Source organism: Panthera tigris, chromosome C1 (assembly GCF_018350195.1).
Source record: "Panthera tigris isolate Pti1 chromosome C1, P.tigris_Pti1_mat1.1, whole genome shotgun sequence".
In the NCBI taxonomy this organism is placed as follows: Eukaryota; Metazoa; Chordata; class Mammalia; order Carnivora; family Felidae; genus Panthera; species Panthera tigris.
The window spans coordinates 113,635,059-113,643,227 of NC_056667.1; positions in this window are offsets into that span (position 1 = coordinate 113,635,059).

The following is an 8,169-nucleotide window of genomic DNA, read 5'->3' on the forward strand; positions in this document are numbered from 1 at the left end:
ATAAAAGAAACTATTTTAAAGGTTAAGTTAATATGTATGTATGACTTAAGACATTCTCCATTCAAAATTATTAATATACGGATGTTTGTAATAAGTTAGTTACATCAATTCATTTAAGTGGAATGTGTTTTGATTCAATGCACATAAGATCTCTATTTGGTATCCTATTTAAAAAAATCTCTACAATGTATAACTAGATAGTGGAGGTACAAAGATAGTACCTGCTCTGCTCTAAAGCTATATACAACTTAAGAAAGGATTGGCATACAAGCAAAAAAAGATATAGGCAAGTGTTTGGGAAACCTTAGCTCATAGGTCAAAGCAGGTCTACTGTTTGTGTTTGAACAGTACACATACTATGATTTTTTTTTTTTTACATTTTTTAGTGGCTGCAAAGAAATGCAAATTCCAGTGTCTACAAAAATTTTTGGTCTATAAATAAATGTTAGGGTCTACAATAAGTTCTTTCTTCTTTCCTCCCTGCTCCCTCTCTGCTTCCTTTCTCTTTCTCTTTTTCTTTCTTTCTTTCTTTCTTTCTTTCTTTCTCTCTTTTAAAATACAGCCACAGTAATTTGTTTACATGTTATCTATGGCTGTCTTTGCATTACAATAGCAGAGTTGAGAAGTTTCCACAGAAATTATAAGATCTGCAAAGCCTAAGTTATTTACTAGATGACTCTTTACTGACCCCTGATATAGTCTATAAAGTGCAACACTAGAATAGAATTCAAGGTATAGATGCACTATACATTGGAGGACATGATATTGTTCATTCATCCATTCAGATTTTTTCTTTTTTATCAAGACCCTTTGATATATCAGATACCATGGGATAAGCTGACTAACAAAAGAATCCCTTGAGGGGTGGATATGTAGATTTATTGGTGCTAATTAGATTGAGTTAAACATGTTTCTGTTAAATGAGTTGAGTTTGGATGTTCACAATGTTTCACTTCCCCTGAATAAAATAAAATATAATTGTATTTATTATATAAACTATAATAACATAAAATATCATTGGTTCCTATTCTTTTGATCTTTGGAGATTGTTGAGAAATTTTGATTTTCTTCCCATAAATTCCTGTTGCTTATTGACCGCATGTTTTTATGTATGCTTACATTTTGGTATTTATTGTGGCTTACTTACAACCTTGCATAATTGCAAAAAACTCCTATATACATTTTGCTTTTAGCATTTTTTTAAACATTTTTCCCCATTTACTTAATAATTCATACTCTTTCTGTCTCTTCGCTTTCTTTCTGTGGCTGTCATCTTCTATAGTTCCTCTATTTCATTGACTCATCCAACACCTGTGTCAACACAAGGAAAGATCCAGAAAGTGTCAGGCAGAGAACAGCAGTGAAAGCTCATGATACTCATGATTTCATATACAGACAGTTCCTGCCTTCAGATGGTTCTATTTACAATTTTCTTCTACTTTATTATGATCCCAAAGTGATACATATTCAGTAGAAATGGTATTTCACATTTTTAGTTTGGAAATTTTCCCCAGGCAGATAAGGTGGTAACATCCTTTCTCATGATGTTGGGCAATGACAGTGAACCACAGCTCCTAGTCAGCCACAGATCATGAAGGTAAATAACCAATGCATTCTGCACCCACACCACCACCCCGCTTCCTACTTTACTACAGTATCCAATAAATTATATGAGATAGTCAACACTTTATTATAAAGCAGTCTCTGTGTTAGATGATTTGGCCCAACTGTAGGCTGATATATGTATTCTGAGCATGCGTAAGTTCAGCTGGGCTAAGCTATGATGTAGGTTAGATGTATTAAATGCATTTTTTACTTATGATATTTTCAACTTATCATCGTTTGGTTAGGACATACCCCCATAATAAATTGAGGAAGTTCTATATTTTGTCCCTGTCTGACAACTAACTACAATTGAATTACATGCCAAGGGAAACAAATCCAACACAGTGGAGACTCACACCTAGAAGAGGACTTGACCTCTTCCTGCGGCCCTGGAGTTTCCTAGAGAACTTAGCTTACGTGTTGAGCCAAGAGAGATGGGAGGAGAAGGGTGTGTTTGAGGAGCTTGAGTGAAGAACGCCCAGGGTGAAGACAACCAGAACTACGAGTGGTCTCCAAATAAACAAGTGATTTAGCTAAGGGTCAGACTATAGGAAAATGGTTGAGGGTTTGCTATCTGGTAAAGGAGATAGTAAAAGGTATTGGAGGGAATTTTAATTAATTTTTTGAAGGAAGTGACTCGTGGTTTCCTATTTTGTAGTTCTTTGGTTTCGAATGTCAGTCAAGCCACTTTTCATAGATGCATTTATACTTGCAAGGAGATACTGTGTACTCCTCCTTTGAACATTTGTTGTCACTTTAGATGTATCTACCACCTTATCAAAGAAATAGCAGTGTATGGGTTTGAGATTTCATGTTCAGGATGTTGGACATATATTAAGATTTCATCTCATGTTAGGCATATGATAGAAAGGACAAATTATTTAAAATCTTTTTAACTGTAAAATGGGAGAATGTCAGGGTGCCTGGGTGGCTCAGTCAGTTAAGCAACTGACTTCAGCGCAGGTCATGATCTCGCGATCTTGAGTTCGAGCCCCACATCTGCTATCACCGCAGAACCTGCTTTGGATCCTCTGTCTCCCTCTTTCTCTGTCCCTCCCCAGCTTGTGCGTGTGTGTGCACTCTCTCGCTTTCTCAAAAATAAACATTGAAAATTTTTTTTAAAAAACGGGATGGTGCCAAAGGACAAGGTGGTTGTGAAAATCCCAAATGAAATGCAATGCTTAGTACTTGAAGCGCTCATGAAATGGTTATTGTTATTCATAGTTTGGTGCCATTAAATATGACAATTTAACTTCCAGCAAGTCCTGTTTGGGACCACTCGGTTTCACTCACATAGCAAAGCTTCGTAGGGATATCAAGATCCTACTTATCAAAGACGATCATATTCCCCTGGGGGAAAAAGACCTTAGAATATGGCCAATGCAATCTTTCTGTGTTTGACATTTGTCTGACAATTTGTGTCTGGTGGACTCTGGCTTATGTTCCGAAGCGTTAATAGGAAGTTTCAGAATATGAATGATGATACCTCACCCTCAAAAAGAATTTGTTTTCAATACAGCCAAAATGAGTTGGCATAATAAAGTCTGTCTTAAAAATTTATAATGGGAAAAAGACAGATGGAAAGCAATTTATTTAAAGACGATTTTAAAGTAAAAGCAGAAAGTTGTAGCTCAGTGATTTTGGTCTAAAATGATTAGAGATTGGGTAAGATTAGATTTATAGATGCTGAAGTTCAAAAGTTTGGTGCTAAATTTACTAGACAAATGCTTCTCAAGGATATTCCATTGCTCAGAATTTACTGACTCTGTACCTCCAGTTCCCAATACGAAACTATCTTTTCTTGCTATGATGTTATTTCCTGGTTTAGGAAAGAGTCATCCTGCCTTTACAACCCCAGAAAGCATTCAGTACATAGCGGCATTGAGAATGGAGAAACCTCAGTTGGTTTCTTAGGAAACCTTAGTTGGTTTCTTACTATATTCTTGGAATTCTATATAAAATGATATTTCCATCTTTTGTTTTGCTTCTTATTTGTCAAAAAACCTGATTAATGGGTTTCAAAATCCGCATCTCGGTTTCCTGGCAATTTTTCATTGGATTAAAATGAGAACTTGATGCAGCATGAGTCTATGAATTGCTGGTGTTCAACTTTAGGTTTATAGGATTGGATAAATTAAATTCGATTTGGGGGAAAAGGTATGTATGAATAAAGTACATATACAATTTAATCTTGATCAAGCTTTTCATATGGAAGGTTTTAATTACTTCAGCTCACCATCTTTGAACCATTTGCATATCTCCTTAATGACATTTTTTTTTCTGCTATTAAACAGAAAATAAAGCCAGCCCCAACCAAATGTGTTAGAGGGAAACAGGGGAAGATGATAGCATCACTTAATAATGTGTTGTAACCAAGAAGGAAATTAAAGACTTTTCATAACTTTGGTTTATTTCACAAAAGACCAAGTTTCCCCGCATGGATGGATTTAGGAAGACAGGCTGTTTGCTGTCTATTTTCAAGACTTTCAATCATGGCTTGCAATTATACCCATTTCTGCCTATGTGAGTTAATTCTGCACAGCACCAGACCATTGGAGACTGTGATAAAAACATGACACTGACACATATTTTCTTTTTGGGCAATTTCCATAGACATGTTTGATGTTCTTGATGTATCATTACAGCCCTGAGGATGTAGTTCTATAACTAATGTAGTTCTAAACTTTTGACTGTGAGGTTTGGTCTGTGGATAGGAGGAGTCAAACAATTTAGAGTTTATACATTCAACAAACTTATTGATCACCTCCTGGGGGCTAGGTCAACACGAGAGCTGCACTAGCTATTAGATGAATACGCCATGTTCTAGGCCCTCAGAACACTCCCACGTGTGGACAGTAAGGCAGACATCACAACCACTAAATATATACTAAATGATGAATTTACCAGCGAAAGCCAGAACAGGAAGAAAGGGACTCTGCCTTCCTAAAACTCAGCAAGATAGATTTTTTTGAATCCAGAGGTGATGAGCAAAACTTTGTCTGTTGTGGGAGCAATGGAGGAATTTCAGGCAAAAGCAAAGCAAAAGCAGAATTTCAGGCAAAACCAAAGTAAGATCCAAAGTCATGAGCCTGTTTGCCATGTGCTGGAGAAAATTTGAACCAGAATAAATGTGATGTGCCTGGGATGAATACAGAAACAATGAGAGGAATAAATACTATATGTAGTGTTAAGTGTGTCAATGTTGTCTATATTTCAGATTACTCAGAAGGGAGATTTGAATGCAGAAGGCAAACTGGTAATCTGAAGTAGACCATTTTTACTTTTAGGCTTAGAAAAGACTATAGATATTTCTATTAGAATATAGGAATACATGACCTGATAATATTGTAAAATTTGTTAAATTTTATTCTATTTTATTGTGGTAAGAACACTCAAAATGAGATCTACCAACTTAATAAAATTTTAAGTGCACAAAACAGTGCTGTCAATCATAGACACAATGTTCTACAGAAGATCTCTAGAAGTTACTCATTTTGTGTAACTGAAACCTAATACACGTTGATTAGCAACTCCCTATTTTCCCCTCCTCCCAGGTCCTAATAAACACCATTCTACTGTCTGATTCTGATTCGACCATTTAATTAATTAATTAATTAATTAATTAATTTTAATGTTTATTTTTGAGGGAGATAGAGCACAAGAAGGGGAGGAGCAGAGAGAGAGGGAGACACAGAATCTGAAGCAGGTTCCAGGCTCTGAGCTGTCAGCACAGAGCCTGACACGGGGCTCAAACTCATGAACCGTGAGATCATGACCTAAGCCGAAGTTGGATGCTTAGCTGACTGAGCCACCCGGGCACTCCTGAGTTTGACCATTTTAGATGCCTCATGGAAGTGGAATCATGCAGTTGGTTCTTCTGTGGCTGGCTTATTTTATTTAGCATAATGTTCTCAAGGTTCATCCATATTGTTACATACTGTGAATTTTCTTTTCTGTTTAAATGCTAAACAATATTCCAGTGTGTGTGTGTGTGTGTGTGTGTGTGTGTGTATTTATCCATTCATCCGTCAATAGGCATTTGCTTATTGCCACATCTTGGCTATTGTGAATAGCACTTTAACATGAGTACTAATATTTCTTCAAGATCATAATTTCAGTTCTTCTGGACAAATACTCAGAAGTGGGACTGCTAAATCATATGATAGCTCCATTTTAAGTTTTTAAGGAATCTCCATACAATTTTACATGAAGGATATACCATTTTACAGTTTCATTAAAAGGGTACAAGAATTCCAATATCCTTTTATCGTCATCAAAATTATTGTCTTTGGAGGGATTTTGATAATAGCCATCTTAACAGGTGTGATATGATATCTCATTATGATTTTGATTTGAATTTGATTAATAGTGACAGAGAATCTTAGCATATATCTATTGGCTATTTGTATGTCTTTGGAGAAAGGTCTATTCATGTCTTTAACCCATTTTTTTGCTGTTGAGATGTAGGAATTTTTTTATAAATATTGGAAATTAACTCTTTATCAGATATACAGTTAAAAATCTTTTCTTCCATTCTACAGGAAGCCGTTTAACTCTGTTGAGTGTTTCCTTTGCTATGCAGAAGCTTTTGCTTGATTTAGTCCTACTTATCTATTTTTGATTTTGTTGGCTGTGATTTTGGTGTCCTATCCATGAAATTATTGTTAAGGATAATGTCATGAAGCTTTTCCGCTATGTTTTCTTATAAGAATTTTACAGTTTCTTCTGAGAGTCTAACATTTAGATCTTTATTTTGATTTGAATTTGTGTGTGGTGTGAAATAAGGATCTAATTTCTTTCTTTCTTTCTTTCTTTCTTTCTTTCTTTCTTTCTTTCTTTCTTTCTTTCTCTCCTTCTTTCTTTCTTTTCTTTCTTTCGCTTGTGCATATCCAGTTTTCTTAGCATCATTTGTTGAAGAGACTTATCTTTTCCCCATTGTATAGTCTTGGCATCCTTGTCAAAAATCGGTTTACCATATATGTGTGGACTTACTTCTGGGTTCTTTATTCTGCTCTGTTGATCTATATGTCTGTCATTGTGCCAGTATCCTACTATATCATAATATTTTAATTACTTTAGTTTTGTAATATATTATGAAATCAGATATTGTGATGCCTTCAGTTTTGTTCTTTCTCAAGTTGATTTGGCTATTCAAGATCCTTTGGGTTCCCTGTGAATTTTAAAAGTGTAGAAGAAAGGAAGTTAAAAAAAATTCAGAGTAAAAATAGAGAGCAAAGGGAAGAAGTAGACAAAATAGAGAATAGAAAAATCAATAAAACTGAGCTGGTTTTTGGAAACGATAAACAAAATTAGTAAACCTTTAGCTAGACTGATAAAAATAAAAAAGAAAACTGAAATAATACAATCAGAAATGAAAGAGGAGACGTTAAATTTGATGCCACATAAAAGGATCAGAAGAGACTAATATAACCACTAATATACCAATAAACTAGATCATTTAAAGTAAATAAATAAATTATTGGAACTTCAACCAGCAGATGGAATTCTGAAGCAATAGAAAGTTTAAACAGATTGTACTATAACTAGTAAGGAGATTAAATCAGTATTAAAAAAATTTACACAAAGAAAAGTCCAGGACTAGATAGCTTTACTGATAAATTCTATCAAACATTTAAATAGCATTAACAGCAATCTTTCTCAAATTCTTCCAGAAAACTGAAGAAGAAAAAATACTTTCAAACTTGTCTTATGATGCTAGTATTAACCTGACACCAAAGTCAAACAAAGACATCACAAGAAAAGAAAGCTACAGGCCAATATCTTAATAAACGTAGATGAAAAAGTCCTCAACAAATACTACGAAACTGAATTCAACAGCACAATAAAAAGATCACATAGCATGACCAAGTAGAATTTATCCCTGAGATGCAAAGATGTTTCAACATATAAAAACCAATTCACGCAATATACTGCATTGACAGAATAAAGGATAAAACTAGCATGATTATCCAAATATATGCCAAAAAATTGATGAAATTCAACATTCTTCCATGTCAAACGTCAAAAACTAAAATAAAAGAAAACTACTTCAACATAATAAAGACCATATTTGAAAGCCCACAGCTAACATCATACTCAGTAGTGAAAAAACTGAAAGTTTTTCTTCTAAGATCTGGAATCAGGTAAGGATGCATACTCTCATCACTTCTTTTTAGTGTAATACAGGGAGTCCCAGCCAGGGCAAGTAGGCAAGAAAAACAAATAAAAAGCGTTTAAGTCAGAACAAAAGAAATAACATTGTTCCTGTTTGCAGATAACATGGTCTAATATATCGAAACCCCTGAAAACTCCATAAATAAATAAAATTTAAAACATGGTTAGAACTAATAAGTGAACTCAGTAGTGATGCAGGCTACAAACCAAAATACAAAAAAAAAATCATTTTGCCTTTTTATACACTAACAATGGGTTTTTTGGAAAGAAAATTAGGAAAATAACCTCATTTATAATAACACCAAAAAGAATAAAATACTTAGAAATAAACCTAAGTAAGCAGGCAAAATACTAACATACTGAAATCGACAAAACATTGATAAAAATAAA